Genomic DNA, 17,598 nt, shown 5'->3' with positions numbered 1-17,598 from the left:
TTTTTTTTTTGCCCCATGGTTCATGATGGTAATATTTGATAATTGTTGATGATGGAGTGGAGGCGAGAGTAAATTCTAGTGAGAATAAATGGAAGAAAATGTAATATCCAAATTTCATTACACTGAAATAGAGATTTATAGACAATCTTTTCCTCCCTCTCAACCATGACTTAATTTGGAGAATTTCTAGATGAATTTTGGGTGAAATTTTAGGATCAAGTGCCTAGTGGAAGAATTTGGAGATTATATATGTGTTAACTGTACTCTGGAAAGGCATGAGTTATGTGTTAACATCGTGGTGGTAGTTAAGAGCATACCATCTGGTATTATACAGACTGGCTTCAAATTCTGCATACACCACATGTGCATGTGCTGTGTGATTTTAAAACAAGATACTAAACCTCTCTGAGAGTCTGCACCTGTAACCAGAGGAGAAAATAATACTTCCCCAATAGGGTTATGATCAAGGTGAAATGTACTGAAATGCCAGTAAATGCTACTGTTATTAAGGTCTGCCTTCCCCACACTTTAGGCCTGGTGAGATTTGAAAAAGTTGGTCCAGAGTGGTAGCTTTAGTACTTACCTTTCTTTCACTAGCAAATTATTTGATAATCATTAGTGGAAAGTCACATGGCTGTTCTCTATATCCTGTGATGAAATGAGTTTTGAAGAGAACATAAGGCATCAGGGCATTTTGGGGAATTAGGAAGCTCTTCTGTTTCCATAAGCACGTTCTGGGCTCCCAACTCCCTTCAAAGTTGTATTATGATGTCTTAAAGGTAAAAGGGGTTTTCTCACATTGCTTTATCAATTGATGAACAACAATTCTGCAAGGTTAGCATCAGTATTATCTTGTTTTATAGATAAGGAAATGAGAATGTAGAGAAGGACCTTATAAAGAACTTATCTAACTCCAGCAAGTGGATGGGAATTGAACCCATGTGCTCAAGACTGCAAACCGATGGCCCTTTCACCCACAGCAGGCAGTACGCCTATTTTAGGAGAGTCACTTCTCCATGGAAGATCTCCCCTACCTGTATGGTGCTGAGAATTGTGGTGTAACCAAGCCAATTACTAGCCAGTTGACATAAACTCATACTTACTGGCCTATGCCACAGGTAGATGGTTTGTCACCAAAGAGCAAACAAACTGGAAAAAAAACCTCTCTTCTCTAGAATCATATAATCAGATTGGTGAAATGATTTTGCATCTGATGTAAGAATGCTGAGTCAATATTTATTGATGGAGAGGTTGAATGGGTGATGGAACCAAATGTACGCGAATATAATAGAAACATCCTCAAAGTGTTGAGAGGATGATCTTGAGTGCAAGTTTTTGTTAGAGAGATGGATTTAATCAGAGACTTGAAGGACAAGAGGGGCACAGAATAATCTAACAAATGTAGAACTACTGAGATGGCCTTAAAGGATATGGAAAGTAGAAATAAATAAATAGGAGATGCTGGCTTGGTTAGAATATCATAACAGCTGTTAACAGATAGACCCACCATGTATAATGAGGTAAATGTAATAGAGGTGTATTTCCTGTTCAAGTATTAACATCAAGGTTGTTCTGGTAGACAGTGGAGGAGGGACCCAGGCTGGTGGAGGCCCTGCCATCTTGTCTTAGGTTCGAACACCCAGTTGGGATGGACCGGGACATAGAGAAGGTGGAGAAGCCACACCTGCTCAGCTGCTTTGGCCCCAAAGTGAGACATGTCCTTCTGCTCACATTGCACTAGTTAGTAAGAGCTAAATTGCCTGCCCCCCAATCCCCATCAAAATGCAAGGGGGTTGGAAACAGCCCATAATTATATACCATGGTAAAAGGAGCATGACTCTTAGAAAATAATTAGCCTAGCTGCCACATATGACAAGCAGATTTGTTTGCCAGTATTAGAAGATTCTTTGGGGAGTTGGAAGAAGAGATAATAAAATTATTATTGCAGTTGTGGGTGAAAGGGTTATAGGGGAGTTTTGGATTATCAGTCAGAAAATATCTGTTCTCCTAAGATATGAAATTCAAGTCTTTCAATATTGGTGAAGATAAATGTTTAAAGAGCATGTGCCCACAGGGAGAATTATCAACAGTGGAAAAGCATCTGAAGTATTGACATTGAATATAAGGAGTGTGGCCGTGACTGAAGAACTGTCTGGGTAATTATGTGCTTAAATGGGTAGGAGTTTGGGAAATAATTACCACCTTTACTCCAAATGAAAAGGGAGACTTTGTAGGAAAGGTGGGATTTCAAGAGGTGGAAGCAAAGGCTGTTTAGATGAGAAGCCATGTTCTTTAGGCAGTGTTTTTAAGATGATTCTGTGATGCAGTAGGATAAAAGGAAGAAGATATGGAGGACATTTTCTTGTGAGAAAAAAGGGGCTAAGGAGAACAAATGAGAACATTTAGGCTTGTCAAATATTTATAACCAATTTTCTCTCTTTATTCTTGCCAGTAAGTAATTCTCTTCAGGTGATATTTGGCATAAAATGTACTTTATTGCTTTGCATCACCCTGTAGTTTATATACACATTTATTTTTTAACCTCCCCTGGGAACTCACCATTACCACTTTCATTTTATGGTCCAATTTATGGATACGCTGAACTTGAATAAAGATTGCACTCTCACTTTCCCAAAGAGCTGGATTCTGAGAGGAAGAGGCTGATGTGTATGTGGATATATGATGTGTATGTAGGTGTGACTGTCCATATATGTATATGCATGTCCAAGGTGAAAGAGTTCTCAGTGTTACCTTACATGTCTTTCTCACATGCACCTTATTCTGCACACGTTCCTTGAAATACTGCTATTGAGATCCTGTTCCCATTGCCCCAGTTATAAGTCGCTGATTCTAGGCGCCTATTTCTTTTGTAGGACTGGAGTCCTTTGTGGGTATGAATATTGACTAAGCACAGGAAAGCTTGGTTCTGTCCACTTGTTCTGTGTTCAGTGAAAGTACAAAGTACATGTTTGTTTCACTTGTAAGTATAAAGGGGAAAAACCCACCTGTTTTGCCTTCAGAAAAATTCTTTTGATCTGACTGTTCTCAGAACGAAAGCTGGAGTGAACTTTTTTTTTTTTTGCAGTTGGGTTTTCTGATCTACCTTGTGCCTCTCATGAAAACACAATTGGGAGTTGAAAGAATCTACTGTTGAGGAAAAAAAAGGAAGGGGCTTTTCATCATCCTGCAAATCAGAAGCAAAGATAGGGCTTTTTTTTTTTCTTGTCATATCTGATAACACCTGGTAACATGTGGAGCCCTAACTCAGCTGGGAAAAATGAAGAGTAACTTCATTTTGATTGGCCATCTGTCTTATGTCTCAGATTCAGTATATGAAAATTTAGGTTCTCATGAACACTCTACCTGAAAAGAAAAAATTAAGGAATATACATACACACACACATTTTTATACAATATATATATATATAAGTTTGAAAAATGACCAACAACACAGCACTATTAAAAAGTTTCCCAAATATTGACAAAGTAATTTTAATGTTAGAATTCATTGTACAGACCCATTTTGAGAAATAGATTTCATTTACAAAGACAGGAACAACTGAAGAGGACTGCTTCAGAGTCAGCCTTTGTTGTGTCAAGGGGCCTAGTAAAGCTGTTCAGCTTGGAGTCCTGCAAAAGCTCAATGCTTCCTACTGCTCCTGGCAATGTGGTGTGTAGCCCCAAGCACAATTTCATCTGTGGCCATGGTACTTTCTTTCATGAGAGGCAAGAAGCCATTAGAAAAATTAGAACAGAATATTGAAACATACTGGCGTGTCATCTTCTCATCTTTGATGTGAAACCCCAACCAAAGTACTTCTGCTTCAGTTCCCCTCTCTAAGGATGGAGATAACACTGCGAGTGACCTCACAGGGTCATTTCTTCATCTATGCAGAAAATACATATTTAGCGTCAACAGTGTTCCACATAGTGTATCCAATACTGAGAACAAAAGAGGGAGCAAAAAGAGATGTAATTCCTTTGTGACATTTCCAGTCAGTGGGTGGGACAAGCAGATCAGTCCATTAATTACCCAAAGATATGTAAAATTGCAATCCTGATGATCAAACAAGGTTATACATACCAGCACATACTTAGCACTCAATACGTGTGAGCTCTTGTTAGAAATATTACACAATAAGTCCTTTTCTGCTGATAAATCTAAATGAAAAAAATATTACTCCCATTTATTTAACACAGATTTGGGGAACTGTTGTGAGTCTTTAGCTGTGTGGTAAGATTACATGTCTACTGGGGGCGCTCACAGCTTAATTAGGAAAAAAGACAAAGAAACCAATCATAGTGCAGTGTGAAAGGGCCTCAGTGTAGGGGCAGGAGGAAGGAGAGCTCACCCTATTGGATGTTAACAGAAAAGGATCCTTCTATGAAAGGGACTGGAAGAACCAAGAAGAGAAGGATTATGAGAGTGGAGGTGATGAGGTTGGCAATGGAGTAGAGGAGCAGAAGGAACAGAAGGGAATAAGGCTGTGTAAAGAAAGTGATGTAGATTTGTAAATGGCTTTTTCCTTCAATAAGGAAAGGAGTTTTAATTAGGCTGTAGGTAACTGTGGAAGGATTTTAACCCTGACAGTGACATGTATGATCAGACTTCCATATTGGAAGACTAACCCTAATGAAAACTGATTAAGTAAATTATGCTGTAGTCATGCCTTGGCATACTGTGTTAAAAATCACATCTTAGGCCAGGCATGGTAGCTTACAACTGTCATCCTGGCACTTTGGGAGGCTGAGGTGGGTGGATCGCTTGAGCCCAGAAGTTTGAGACCAGCCTGGGCAACATAGACCTTGTCTCTACAAAAGATAAAAAAATTAGCTGGATGTGGTGGCGTGTACCTGTAGTCCCAGCTACTCAGGAGGCTGAGGTGGGAGGATTGATTGAGTCCAGGAAGCTAAGGCTGCAGTAAGCCATGTTCATGCCACTGCACTCCAGCCTGGGTGACAGAGCAAGACCCTGTCTCAAAATAAAACAAAACAAAACAAACAAACAAACAAAAATTACATCTGAGAAGGTATCAGTGAAGAAAATGATTACAGAATACTTTTCAATTTAAAAAAATATACTAAATATAATTTTTGGTTCCCCCTTGTGAAGTGTTCGTCTTGAGGGTGGAGTGAGAAATGCCTTTTATGTTAGTCCTCAGGCTTTCCAGTATTTTCTACTATTTTAAACAATACAATATAAATGACAAATGTAAATAAAGGTGTATTAGTTCTTTCTCACACTGCCATAAAGAACTACATGAGACTGGATAATTTATGAAGAAAAGAGGTTTAATTGACTCCCAGTTCCACAGGCTTAACAGGAAGCATGACTGGGAGACCTCAGGAAACTTATAATCACGGCAGAAGGCAGAGGGGAAGCAAGGACCTTCTTCACATGGTGGCAGGAGAGAGGGAGAGAGTGAAGGGGGAAGTGCCACACACTTTTACACCATCAGATCTTCTGAGAACTCACTCACTATCACAAGAACAGCAAGGGGGAAGTCCTCCCCCATGATCCAGTCACCTCCTACCTTGGCATACTGCGTTAAAAAATCACATCATAGGCTGGGTGCGGTAGTTTACGCCTGTCATCAATTCAACATGAGATTTGGGCAGGGACACAAATCTAAACTATATCAAAAGGTACTGCTAGGTGCAGTGTGGAGGAAGGGTTTGAAGGGGGGAAATTGGCATCTGAAGATTGGTTAGGATTGGTGGTACCATTAGAAAGATACGCAGTGATGTGAAAGATGTTTGTGTGGTTGGTGTAGTTGAATGACCACATGTGGAGGATAAGAGAGAATCGAAGTTGGTGGCTTTGGAAAGGAAATTTAATAGAGTGATGTATTTCTGTATAGGAGTATGTCTGACATTGGTAAAGATAAGCTCTGTGTTTGATTTGTTGAATATAAGTTGTTAATAAGTCATCCAAGGCAATATTCAGAAGGAGTTAGAAATTTGCAACTCAGTATAGTGAAAGATATTCAAACTGGAGATTCGTTTGTGGTTGACGCATTGCAACATGATGAGTTTTTAGAGGATGTGTTAAGAAGAAGCTGAGAACCTTTCCAGGGGATAAGATCACTGGCTTAGAGTGACTGTTCCCAAATGAAAATAACTCTTTCCAGAGGGTGATAGCTGAAAATGTCAGATGGGGAAAAGTGATCATTTGAGACCTAGATATTATGGGGGACATGTCCATAGGCTTTGGAGATTAGAAGTCCACAGTAGACTTAATGATCACAGCTTATTAAATAGAAGAAGACAGATTTAGGAGGGTTAAAGGTGTAGGGGGACAGATCACAATGTGGAGATGGACACATAGTTAGTGGGCTTGGGGGAGGGAGGTATGAGATTAATTTGAGAGGGGTTCAGCAGTGTTTGCTCCCCTAACTCTAAGGGTGAATGGGACTGGAACATTTTGCTAGGAGGAAACAGTGGAGTGAGAAAAATTGAAGAATCAAATGAGAGGTAAATTGACAGAGCCAAACCCAGCCATTGTTGAGTGGGATTCAGGACACAAATGGAAGAACATGTTTTGCTGGGCAAAGGAAAACAAGGGGATGATATGAGGTTCTGGTTTGGGGTGATAGTTGCAAAAGAACTGTATACCTCATGGCCTCTGTTTATGCATTGAGGGACAAAGTCCATTCGTGGAGGAGTGGGTGAAATTTGGTGCTGAAAGCTCAGCAGACCTGCTGTGGGGAAATGGGATAGGAAAAGTTACAGGTGCTGAGTGGTTGGAGAGGCTCTGCTGAGTCAGAAACCTAACAATAAAAAAGCTCATGCCTATTGGGAGAGAGACATTTTTGATGCTTATGTCTCCAAGGTATGTTAGTTGTATGTGTGTCTGTTTGTCTCTCTCTGTGTGTCTGTCTATTCCATAATGAGAGCTTAGTACGCATTTGTTGAATAAATGAGTCAGTCATAGATTTGTGGATAATTTTTTTTATTTGCTTCCTAGAACCCAAGTAAATATAATACCAAGATTTGAATCTTTTTCCTGACTTTTGTTTTCCTTCTCTATACTTGGTATTGCCTCTTCCACTAAAAAGAAAGTTTATGCAAGAAGGAAGAATTAAATCCAAACACTTCTTGTGTCTTTTCTATGGATAAAGCATTAGACTTGCAGAAAAGTTATGGCAATAAGATGATCATTGCCCTTAGAAGCTTCTACTGTAGTGGGCATGGGGGTGGTGGGATGGAGCAGAGGAAGAATTAACCATTATCAGCACAGGCTGTGTCATCAAAACAAATGGAAAGCAAGAGCTTTGGACATTCCAGAGAAGGGGGTCAGTAAATCTGGTAGCTTGAGCTGAGCAAAGTTCCTGCAGTAGGGGAGGTGGTTTACACGGGACACTGATGAAGGCATGGAATCTCAGCAGGGGACCACTGGCTAGGGGCAGGGTGTTTTAAAATGGAAGTGGCGAGAAGAGTTTCCAATGGAAGAGAAAGCCTGAAGTTGGGAAAATGTGGAATGTAGTCGAGAAATAAAATATACGTACCAGGATACATAGGCAGATATATCTATATGCAGAAAGCACAATGAGTTAGTTACTCATTGTCAAGTTTTGGCCCTTGGAAGTTTCCCTTTGGCTTACTTAAGGTAACTGATAGGACCTCAGATGAAAGGGGAAAGGATTCAATGTGGGTCAGTTTCATTATTTTAGACATATCAGAATCATGGGGAAGAATTTGCTTTTCCCTATTAGTCATTAAATATTTGATTCCCAAAATCACAGACTTAAATTCATATTGCTCCACAGACACAAGTGTCAGTTTCAAAGGGTCCTAACGTCAACATTTATCAAAACCAAATTATGTTGAACAATGGTTTCAAGTTTTGTCAGAAATTTCCTTAAATTCCCAGTTAATATTTCATGTGTCAATTTTAACTGCAAACCCTCGTCTGATTCTCTTGTTTTTAAGACCTTATTGAGAAGATACAGGACAATGGTAGTTTGGGGCTTATACATTTTGTTGTCCTAGAGACAAAAACTATCCTTTAATCCTGTTTCTTTTAGTAGATGTCATTTTCTTATGAACACATTCAGATACTTTCTCATACTTAAAGGTTGTGGGTATATAAAATTGGGGATGGAGGTGTTTCTCGTGCAATACATGTGTGTTTAGTTTTGAAATGTCCCTGTTTTAGAGCTATTAGTTCTTGAGATGAAAGCAATCTACTTTACCTTCTGATATATGACATTTCCTAGTAGTGAAAGGGTATTGAGGAAGCTTATTTTTCTTCATTTTGCCACCATTCATGATGAAGGGATGTCTTTTTCTTTCTCTTTCTTTTTTATTTTCCATCTGACTCAGCTGCTCTGGTGGCCCTGATGGAGAGGAATGTGGGATTGGGGGATGAGCTTGGCACCATGAATGTCACTACCAGAAGCCAACAGTTTCCAAGTTGTACAATTGTTGTCATCCCATGGTGCACAAGGCCTCACTAATCCCAAAAGATGCATCTTCTGCTTTATTATAAGAAAATAGTTTTGTCCATTTGTTCCAAGGATTTTCATTTATATACTATTTTGGACTCTTTATCTACAGAGGAATAATTTATATGCTAGGGGCATAATGCTTGTTATTTTTCCCCTTAGAACAAAGCAAGATCATATGGTGGATGGTCGCCACTTTCTTTTCTTTTAAAAATTAATTAATTAATTAATTAAAGACATAAAGTCTCGCTTTGTCACTCAGGCTGGATGGAGTGCAGTGGTACAATCATATCTTAATACACTCTCAACTTCCTGGGCTCAAGTGATCCCCCCGTCTCAGCCTCTAGAGTAGCTGGGACTATAGGCATGCACTACCACACTCTGCTAATTTAAAATATGTGTTTGGAAAGACAGGGGTCTCAATATGTTGCCCAGGCTGGTCTCGAGCTCCAGGGCTCAACCGATCCTCCTGCCTAGGTCTCCCAAAGTGCTGGGATTACAGGCATGAGGCATTGCACCCGGCCCACAATTTCTTTATATCTATAATTCTTCCTTGGCTATAGCGGGTCCTCTTACTCTCAGCCACTTTCCCATTCTCCCACCAAAACTGGAGTTGAGTATTTGAATTTATTTTTGATATTGTTCTGTGTAGGTACATGCATGTTTGTCCTGTTTTCACAACTCCTGGAGGGCAACTGGTGCCATCCCACCTTTATGCTTCTGCTCTGTGCTTTTGATAAATACCAAAGTGTCTTTGATGTCATTGAACCCAACAGATCTATTTCAGCCTCATTGTACTTCAAGCTTTTGTGGCATCACTTTCTCCTTAGTGAGGTCTTCTCTTGATGTCAGGGATCCTACCCTCGCTAGGCTTCCCTTCCACATCCCTTGCTGCCCTTTCTCAGGCTCGTTTTTGGGATCCATGTCTTGGTCATCAGACATTGGTGTTCTTCAGGGTTCTCTTCTAGGCCTCTTCTCATCTCACTTAGGAGGTTCTCCCTTCCCAATCTCAGTACGGGGAGCCTCATTCATTGAACACCAGCACCCATGTGTCTCACAGAGTCTCACATGTAAAGGTCACTGTATTCCAGACTTTTCTGGTAAATAACAGACATATCTTGGCACCCTAACCCCAACAATGTTTACAATGCACCCGTGCTTTGGCCCACTGCTGGAAGACTGATTCTGTTCAGCTTCCCCTGTGTTGATGAATGACCACATATCCAGTTATGCCAGCCCCAAACCTAGAAGCTTCCTTGATGGTTCTTCTCCCTCACCCCTCTCAATTCATCATCAAGTCCAGGGAAAACACTCCTAAGGAAGTTCGTGGGATCCATCCATGACTCAGCTTCTCCCATCTTTGCTCTCTTCTCTCCATTACCATCTGGGGTCATGCTATCACCATCTCTCATCTGGTCTGATGCATGATTTTCCTAACTGATCTGCCAGTGGCCACTCTTATTTATTCTCCACCCTAGATGCTTCCTTTTTTGTTAAGTTAATTTTATTTTAGATTCAGGGGGTACAGGTGCATGTTTGTTACATGGTTATGTTGCATGGATGTGTTGCAACCCAACTGGTTGGGTTGGTCTTCTAGTGTACCTGTTACCCAAATAGTGAACATTGTACCTGATAGGTAATTCTGCAACCTTCACCACCCCCTGACTTACTTTAGGAGTCCCCAGTGTCTGTCATTTCCATTTTTTATGTCCTTGTGTACCCACTGTTTAGCTCTCACTTTTAAGTGACAATACGTGGTATTTGGTTTTCTGTTTCTGAGTTGAGTTTACTTAGAATGGCCTCCAGCTCTATCTATGTTGCTGCAAAGAACATGATTTCATTCTTTTTTATGACTCCATAGTATTCCATGGGAGACATATATATATATCTCACATTTTCTTTATCCAGTCAGCCACTTATGTGTACTTAGGTTTGTTCCATGACTTTGCTATTGTGAATAGTGCTGCAGTGAACATAACAAGTACAGGTGTCATTTTTATATCATGATTTCTTTTTCTTTGGGTAGATATCCAGTACTAGGATTGCTGGGTTGAATGGTAGCTCTATTTTCAGTTCTTTGAGAAATCTCCATACTGTTTTTCATAGAGGTTCAACTAATTTCCATTCCCATAAACAGTTGTATCCTTCATGGCATAATTCACAGGAGAAGTCTCACATTCATTCATTTATTCACTTATATCTATAGTTATTTGACTGTTATCTTATTTCTCTTCACTGGGCTAGATGCTCCATGAAGGCATAGATTTTTTTTTTTTTTCCTAATGTCTTTTCACTACCTTAACAAACTTTCTGGCACATAGGAGTTAATCAGAATATATTTGTTGTAAGAATGAGTAAATGAATCAACAGTAAAACTTGATTATATTTTCAGAATTTATGTTTATTTACATGCTTTATGCCAATGGAGATTAATTAAATCCTTCTTGGGCAGTTTCATTATAAATAAATATATATTTTTTTGATTGCAGAACTAGTAGGTCCTAATGTTAAAACGCACTTAAAGCATAGAAAAGCAAAAGAATAAAAGAATTCTATCAAACTGGATATGGTTTTGAATCATGTTTTTCTGTTATACCATGACTATTTTCCTTTGTAATTCAAACTGCTTCAGAATTGTTTTAAAATTAAATTGACAAATTTGAGACACAAAACCTTTCTAGAATGTTTATCTTTGATAAATGAAAACTCTTGGAAAGACTTTGTTTAAAGAAATTTCCCCAAAGTATTGTAGTCCATAAGGTATGATGAACTTTAGGCTCCTTTTAAAATATATTACATTTTGTTTAGGTTCAAAAATATGTTTTCTGCTTCAGTAACTACTGCCACTTTATATAACCCCATGTTATTATCTGGATCTTCCATCATTCCAATTTCTCAAGGATAGTGTGAGGATTCCTTGGTTAGTATTTGTTACAAAGCAACATTGTATATAATTCCAGTTGACCACATTAAGTGCTAACTTCAGGTTCTACCACTAGGAATTAAATATTTCCTTGTCAAGGTTACTTTTCTTGTATTAAAAAAACTGCCCTGTGGGTCATCTCATGCCTGTAATCCCAGCACTTTGGGAGGCTGAGGTAGGAGGATCACTTGAGGTCAGGAGTTTGAGACCAGCCTGGCCAACATGGTGAAACCCTGTCCTACTAAAAATATAAAAATTTGCCGGCTGTGGTGGCAGGTACCTGTAATCCCAGCTACTCAGGAGGCTGAGGCAGGAGAATCACTTGAACCCAGGAGGCGGAGGTTGAAGTGAGCCGAGATCGCGCCGCTGCACTCCAACTTGGGCAACAGAGCGAGACTCTGTCTCAAAAACAAAAACAAAAACACAAAACAAAACAAAACAAAACAAAAAAACTGCCCTGTCTAGTAGAGGAAGCAACTTTACCATTTTACCCAACAGTGAATGGGTAGGCAACACGTAGGTTTCATCTCGGCTCATTTCCCCAAGGCACATGAAGGGAGTTTATAATTGTACAGTGCTGGAATGAGGTACGCCCGTGGCGTTTCCCCAGCTCTCCTCTTCTAGGCAATGCAAGAGTCAAGAACTTCAACTTAACGTAACATATTTTCTGTTTTCTCTGGAGGGTTTATTTTTCCGTGGGGAATTCTGATCCCTTGTGTTGAGGGCTTTCCTTTGATATGCACCCTTTTATTTTCAGTTATGCATTAAGATATTCGGTGTCACCTCCTTATAATCTTATTAAAGTCATTAAAACATGGAAGTGAAACAGTGTGGGCGATGTGCGTCGTTGTTGAAGGCGTGGTTTTCCTGGGAGGTTTTCTTGGGAGGGCATATTTTTGGTCTGGAGTATTTAGCACAGTGGAAAAGGGAGCAGCTTATGGCTAGTGCCAGATGGACATCCCTCAAGGAATCTGTTACTTATCCCAGGGGCCCTATTATACGGGGTTTATTTTCAATATTAATCTTGATATGAAGGCAGCTGCAGTTCTTAAAAAAATCATACCTCTAACTTATTTTTATTATGGCCAAAGAAATTTATAGATTGGCTTTATAGATGGATTCTACTATTCCCCTCAGTTATTAACCAGCACTGTGGAATGTGTCGTAATTTTTCCTGTGTGCCATATATATTTTTCCACTAGTAGCTATGAGAAAAATAATTCTTTTTTGTTAGGAATAAATGGAGCCAGTGTGTATGGTAATATGTACACTTTGTGTAAGAGTTGCTGTAAATAAGGTGCTAACATTTTACCTTAAAGGTAAGTAGTGTGCCCCCTCCCTTTTTTTAGCTTCTCAGCAAGAATTTTCTCTCCAAATATGCTGCATTTTTAACTGTGGCATATCCAGAGGGTTAATAAATATTTAGAAAGTATGTATAGTGTCTTTAGCTTAAAATGCACCCTAACTGATATCCTTTTGTGGTTGTTTTAAGAATTTTTACATCTGTTTTACCTGCCTTTTGGTCACTTTTGCATTTACAACTTGATATAATTCGCCTAAATACAATTGAGTCACTCTTTTAGAATTTGATTTTTGCTGGTGAGTAAAATTTAATATATGATTTATGAAGAGCTACTTACAGATTGCTGAATAATCACATCTTTTTAAATGTTTGTAAGGAAATGTTAAGGTAATCTTAAATGTATTAGTATACAGTGACTCTTTGGGATCCCAAGAAGAAAATGCCTCCCTAATTTAGGAATACTTTAATTCATGGTTGTTTTATATAAAATGCTAAAATAAGTTTTAGCTGAACACCAGATTAAAATTTACATCTTGACTGAATTCTATTATTTGTCTTCAAGATGAAAGCCAACAGCCCCTACTTTGAAGGGATTTTATTTTATGGTTATGTTTAAGAAGCCATTAGCCACATACTCAAACTAATTAAAACATAGGTTTAGCAAAGACCCTTCTTTGAAAATAAATATAAGATATAAAATCTTAAGTTACAGATTTTGGAATAGTCAGTTGGGAGGAATGTGATTTCTGTCCTTCCTGCCCTAAGACCTCATCAGAAGTGGGATTTAGAGCCTCATGTGAGCTCTTTCCTAGTAAAAGATTTTAGATAAACACAACTGGTAAAATACAGAGAACTAATGAAAGCTATATGATCACCCATCTGGTAAACAGTTGTCCCTACAGAATTCTGGCAATCATAAAATCACAGAAAAATGTAAGTAATCAAGATATTCTTGCAGTGTGAGCAAAAGCTGTCTGCCACTATGCAGTAAAACATTAGCCTTGACATGTTTCTAAAGCCAGACTGGTACCAGTGGTTTCATAGATTCCCATAATTTCTTATCAGCTATCTTAGACTTGCTCTTAAACAATGATAGATGTGAATTAAGAGACATTAATAGACCTCAGATATAATCCTGTTTGGCTTAAATGATTATATGTTATATATGCTTATGAACTTCTTATCATTGATGATTTGTGAGTTAAGTAGGCTTTAGGTATTTGGTTTATCAAATATGATTAAGACTGGAAAATAAACACATTCAGTCCCTTATAATACTTAAAAATTTATTGGTTTATTGATCTTTTAAAAATGTTAGCCTTAAAAGAACATGTTAAACTATTTGTTTCCTGGCTTATTCTCAGCAGGAACAAAAAAAGCAACTAGGTGTTTATATAAATGGAAAACTTCATTGCTGAGAACCTACTAGTTGATATATATTTGAAACACATTTAAGAGAATCTTTAATTGCAGTCAGTAATCTTGTAAATAGATATATCCAAAGGCAACACAATACCCTCTTGAAGAAAGAACACATTGTATTTGGATAGTGTAGAAGCAATGATTCTGTAATATTTATTGTAAAATGCCTCAAGTCTTGAATTTATGTGTAATGTATGGATTGATCTATATCAGAGTTTCTCAGTCTCTGTTGACGTTTTGGATAAGGCAGTTCTTTGTTGCGGGAGGCTGCCCCGTGCACTGTAGGATGTTTAGTGACACCCTGGCCTTTATCCCCTGGATGCCAGAAGTCCTAACGATAAAGAAACTCTCTCCAGACATTATCAAAGGTCCCCTGAGGAATAAAATTGCCCCGGTAGAGAATCACTGATGTTTATACCTATCTGTTTATAACTGTTTATAGCTTTATCTGCATCTGTGTATTAGGACATTTGTTTTTTGCACCTGAACATGATTATGGTTTAAGAGCATTACATTTTATACTTTAGAAATCAAAGAATGGAAGACAATGTAGGAAGTCATTGATGTTTTGGTGGAATTCACACTAACTCATACTTAGAGGGATTTACTGAAATTAGAGAGCATGTGTTTTTACTATTGGTTAGTGAAAGAGTTCAGTTACTGAACTAAAGAAATTTTGTAATTAGTTAAAAGGTTTTCATTTAAAAATACTGAGGAAGATTTTATTTAATTTGTTGTTCCTTTTGTACATTTGAAGTTTCACATGGTTGTGCAAGAAGTGATGCCCAGGAGACTTACTCAGGGTGTCTAATATAAATATGTCATGTCATTAGAGGCCTGAAAGTTTGTTTTCAGCAGAAAGTCTCTAAGGTCCTTAGTCACTGGATTGCAGCAAGAACTACAAAGTCTGGCAGTACAAGGAAAATAACTCAAATTTTATCTTACGTGACTTTTTATTTCTATTTTATTTTAAGGCTTGATAGTACTTTGGCAACCATAATTGCAATGGTTCACCTGAATTTGATGTGGACCGCATCATGTGCACGGAAAAATAAATGGCTTAGTAACAAGTGTCTTTAACCACATTGAAGCTGCCAAGTACAAGCCTCCCTGGGGTTGATCCTGAGGCCGTTGCATTATCAGTTGAGTACCTATTGTGTGCCTGGCCCTGGAGTTGCAATGGCCAATGAGGCATTGCCTCTGCTCCCAAGGACTCTAGCAGGGAGACAGACACTGAAATAGATCATTTTAACATAGTTTAGAGCAATGCACAGGTTGCCTTGGAGCTTAAAGGAGGAGAATCCAGTCCAGCTAGGGGAAAGGAAGGTGGTGCCAAGGAAGGCTTTTCCGAAGAGTTGTTTTCTGAGCATCCTTGAAGATGAATACCTAGTGTGTGCATCGGTAGAACTACTTATTATGAATGAATTCACACTAAAGTGCCCATGGCAGATGAGACCTAAGCTGTTATACCTCCCAGCGATATTAGGATTTATAACAGGTCACAAGCCTTTCTAAACCCAAGTAATAGAAGTAATAGAAGCTTGTATGTCATATCTGTCCATGGAGAAGGGGTCTTCTCAAGTCCAGCAACATCAGAGAAAGTAACCACCTTTTCCATCTGGACTAATGGCTTCTCTTAGCTGTCATTTCAGTGATTCTCACAAAAACCAAAACAGACCAAGCACATCTCTTTTGTAAGTTGCTGTCATTTTATAGGAGATGCCCACTGGTTTGCCAAATACAAGAGAAGACATGCGGAATAGACATTTTTCTTACCTTCTGAAAATTATGCCTCAAATTCTATCTTCTGCTGTCATGGTCTGATCTTCCTTCTCCTTTGTGTTTAGTCTCTTCCCCACCTGCAAACATTTGCAAGTCTCCTTTTATTAATAAGCATGTTCAAACTAACCCTCTCCTAAGCACAGTGTATACTTGCAGGCTCCTATATCAGCCTTCTCTCTGTCCTTCCTGCCTAGAGTGCATACATCTTCATTTCTTGGTATGCAAGTCTCATTTTGATGACATTAAGTAGCCCTTTGCCCAAGTAGTTTTATCTACCAGAGTGCTTTTGTCTTACAGGTGAGATCCTACACATCCTTCAAGACCCCACTCCAATGGCTCCTCTTATTGAAAACTTCTGCTGACTTTCCAGGGGCAGTACTTCAAATATCTCCTCCATGTCATGGGGAGTCATATCTGTTTTTTCTATTAGAGCTGTTCTTGGGTAGAAACTGGGTCTTATTTTTAGCCCAATATTTACCATTGTATCTTTTATACTGTAGGCACTTAATAAATGCTATACAAAATGTTTCAATGACCCATTCATTTTCCCCAGATCATTGAACTCCTGTCTTCCCAGGATTCTCATTTCCAACTCTGACATTTATCAAGTGCCTCTCTGTATGAGATCCTTTGCTGGGAGTTTATGTTGTCTCCCTTCTTCTTGCAAAGCCCAGTCCCATGTAGTTCTATCCTTTCCTCCTTAGAAATGAGGAAACAGAAGTTCAGAAATGTAACATAAAGCAACTTACCTGATACTCAGCTTGTAAGTGGTAGAGCTGGGCTTTGAATTTGGATGTTTCTGGCTCACTCATTTATGCATTCAGCAGAAACATACTGAGCAGCTCCTGTGGCCCAGATACTCTTCCAAGGAAACAGCATTGAACTAGACAAATGGACTGTCTATTCCAGAATGGAGAGAAATAGTAAATGGACAAATAAATCTAGTACATTAGTCAGTGATGAGTGACTCTGTATCTCTGATGAGATATAAAGGAAGAGAATGGGCAAGGGGCGAGGAGGGCATGTACAGGTCATTTTAGCTAAGCTGACCTGGGAGGACTCCCTGAGGAGTGAACACTGAGCAGAGACCTACATAAAGTAGGGATATAAGGGAGAGCAGCCCAGGCAAGAACAGCAGGTGCAATGAGTGGCCCAGAGAAAGAACTGAGGACCAGGCAGTACAGTGTTTCTGGAGCTTAGTGGGTGGGAGCTGCTGTCTTAGGAGGGAGTTTGGAGAAGCAGCCAGCACCCAGATGATATGGGGACTTGTAGCCCATGGCAAGAAGTTTGAATTTTACTCTAAGTGCCTTTGGGAAGCCGTTGGAGTTCTCTAAATAGTAAAATTCTCTTGCACTATTGTATAAGCTACAGCAGTTTGTAAAACAGATATGCTTGGTTTCTGTTGGTTTCTTCAAAACTCGTTGAAATGTCACCCGGCCATTAGTATAGATACAAAAGGTGACTTTAAGCCTGGCATGGTGGCACATGCCTGTAATCCAAGTGACTTGGGAGGCTTAAGTGGGAGGATCATTTGAGCCTAGGAGTTTGAGGCTACAGTGAACTATGATAGCACCATTGCACTCTATCCTGGGCAACAGAGCAAGACTCTGTCTCTTAAAAAATTTAAAACATTTTGAAAAAGGAAAGGTGACGTTATTTGCACTTACCCATTTAATCCTCAAAACCCCTGTGATGTGGCAAATACTGTTCTTTTCCCTGTT

The 17,598-nt window shown here is 39.0% G+C and overlaps 1 protein-coding gene across 5 annotated transcripts in view; it reads left to right on the top strand.

Annotated features, from left to right (window-relative positions):
- The window catches only part of TOX3 (TOX high mobility group box family member 3), a 108,539-nt gene that overhangs the window by 51,784 nt on the left and 39,157 nt on the right, over positions 1-17,598 (top strand). The window contains exon 1 of one of the 5 annotated variants that reach the window (XM_045382915.2): positions 6,711-6,832. The exons of the other annotated variants lie outside the window; for them this stretch is intronic. The gene's annotated coding sequence lies outside the window, so the exon portion shown is untranslated. Of the gene's footprint in view, positions 1-6,710; positions 6,833-17,598 lie in introns of those variants that run through there. 5 annotated transcript variants of the gene reach the window in all.

Source organism: Macaca fascicularis, chromosome 20, assembly GCF_037993035.2.
Source record: "Macaca fascicularis isolate 582-1 chromosome 20, T2T-MFA8v1.1".
NCBI lineage: Eukaryota > Metazoa > Chordata > Mammalia > Primates > Cercopithecidae > Macaca > Macaca fascicularis.
The sequence above is the reverse complement of the archived record's forward strand: the minus strand, read 5'-3'. Positions and strand labels throughout refer to the sequence as shown.